A 2598-nucleotide genomic window follows, 5' to 3' on the forward strand; every position below is an offset into this window, starting at 1 on the left:
GGGATCCTCAAAGGTCATCTAGTCCAACCCTCCTGGAAGGACCAGGGACATCCCCAACTAGGTCAGGTTGCTCAGAGCCTCATCCAACCTGGCTTTGAACCTTTCCAGGGAAGGGACATCCACCACCTCTCTGAGCAACCTGTTCCAGTGTTCCACCACTCTCAGTATATCTCAGATATCTAATTTAAATCTACCTCCTTCTGTTTTAAAACCGTTACCCCTAATCCTGTCACAACAGGCCCTACTGAACAGTGTCTCCCTAGAAAGACTTTTTTTTTCTGATTTTAAAAGCTCTCTTGTTGGAGTCCAATGGCAGTGGAGAGGTTGTATGGGCTCCCCGTTATGTCCTTAGGCTGCATCATGTATGTGTGGCCTGATGGATGTACAGTCTCTCTGGATATTTATTTGGAGAGGTCAGGACAGGATGAGGACTCAGCGTGTGCCTTGGGCTGGGAGTGAATGGAGACTCAGAAGGTGAAACACCCTCAATCTCTCAAAAGTGAAGCAGTGAATCAAGGTACCCACAAACGGGACTCTGCAGTGCAATCGGGTCAGTGCCAAACAGGCACAGCATGGTGAGACTGGAGAGATGTGGGTGCTGCCTGAGGAGCCCCAGGGCCAGGACTCTGGTGCTGTCCTGGGTAGTGCGGCTGGTGGGGGCAGAGAAGAGGGCAAATGCAGTTGGGGTTGGAGATCACCTACAATTTGAAGGCAGCAAAGCCAGAGATTGAGTGGCATCTGTTTCTTGTTCCCTAAGACCAGCACAAGCCCTGGGACTGGTGGGGCGGCTGAGACATCTCTCATCCCCCCCAAAAGTGCTGTGCCCTTCAGAGGGGCTGGGGCTGCAGTGTGAGTGCCCAGAGCTCTGCAGCACCCTGCGATGGGCAGTGCCATGGGGCCAACCCAGACTGGGCTGCTGTCCTGGGCTGGGCTGTGCTGGAGAAAGGGCAGGGGAGGTGGGGAGAGCTGGAGAGGGGCTGAGCTGGGCTGGAAAGAGCTCAGGAGAGGAAAAGGCCACTGTAGAGCCAAGCTGTGTGAGTGTGAAGCATGGAGCAGGCTGCTCAATATGCAGAGCCATGTGACTTGGTGAAGGAAGCAAGGCACCACAAGGCAGAAGAGAGGGGCTCTGTCTGTGCCATGTTCTCTTGACACCCTGAGGTTTGCCTCAGGAAAATTGTCTCAGACCAGTCCCACACACACCGGCCATTTCCATCTCTCTGCATACACATCAGCCACAATGAGAGGACTTTGCTGCATGGTCCCCTCCTTCCTCCTCCAGAGCTCAGTGATGCCCAACTCCACCACCATTATTAATAAAAAGGAAACCAGTTTCCTACTGACACTCATTACACACCAAGTCCCACGGCTCTTGCCACAGCTGGTCTCTCAGCCAAGCCTGTACTCAGACAGCTCCAGCAAGATCAGGAGCTCATGGCCTTGTCTTGACAACTATTGAAAATCTTCATTGATGGGGATCCCACCAACGGGCCTGGGTCCTTGCTCCAGTGTTTGGCTCTGAGGGATTTCTCAAAAACCTGGCTCTCTCAGCCTCTTCTTGACCACAACATGCTCCAGGCCCCAAGCATCATTCTGGCCTCTGCAGGACTCACTCCAGTCTGTCAGGGTCTTTCCTTTTCCCACTCCTTTTACCTAGGCTCAGATTTTTCCAACATTCCCAATTCTATCCACCTCAACATGATGAGGAGCAGTGGGGATGATGAATGGGGAGTTACTATCAGTACATAATATCTCTGCCACTCCATCCTTCTCACAATTCTTCTCTGCTCCAGCATGGGTCCTCTCCATGGGATCCCACGGTATTTGTGTTCAGGGCTATGTACTGTTCATTTCCTTCAGTTTTACTTTCCTCCTCTACACTCAAAGAATTACAGAATCATAAAGATGGGATGGGACCTCTGGAGATCATCTAGTCACACCCCCATCCGAGGCAGCATCAGTGATCACAGATTGCTAAGGTCTAGGTGGATTAGGAATGTCTCCATGGATGGAAACTCCACCACTTCCCTGGGAAACTTGTTCCACTGCTTAACCAACCTCATAGACAAAAAGGTTTTTTTTTTTTCCCTCAGTTCAAATGCCTTTCCATGTATTTTTACCTGTGTTCATCACCCCTTATCTTCTCTCTAGGAACTACTGGGAAGACTTTGGCTCCTTTGTCCTCCTGGGTATTTATCCACATTAATCATACCCCCCTACTTCTTCTGCTTTTTTTTTTTTAATCCAGACTGAACAGTCCCAGATCTTGTAGCCTTTTATCCTATGAAAGATGCTGCAGGCCCTTAAATCAGCTTTGTGATCCTTTCATGGATTTCTTTTAGTAGGTCAAAAAACTTTCTTGAGATGGGGAGCCGCACACTGGACACAGCACGGCAGATGTGGCCTCACCAGTGCTGAGTAGAGGGGAGGGACCGTTTCCCTCCATCTCCCAGCAATGCTTTTCCGAATATTGTGAAGGAAGCCTATGCCACGATGGTGCGTTGAAGGCTGATGCTCAGCTGCTTGTCCTCCAGGACGCTAAGGTCCTTCTCTGCAGAGCTGCTGTATGGCCAGTCAGCCGCCAGCATGATGTCCACACTG

This window comes from Chlamydotis macqueenii, chromosome 8, assembly GCF_036417535.1.
Source record: "Chlamydotis macqueenii isolate bChlMac1 chromosome 8, bChlMac1.mat, whole genome shotgun sequence".
NCBI lineage: Eukaryota > Metazoa > Chordata > Aves > Otidiformes > Otididae > Chlamydotis > Chlamydotis macqueenii.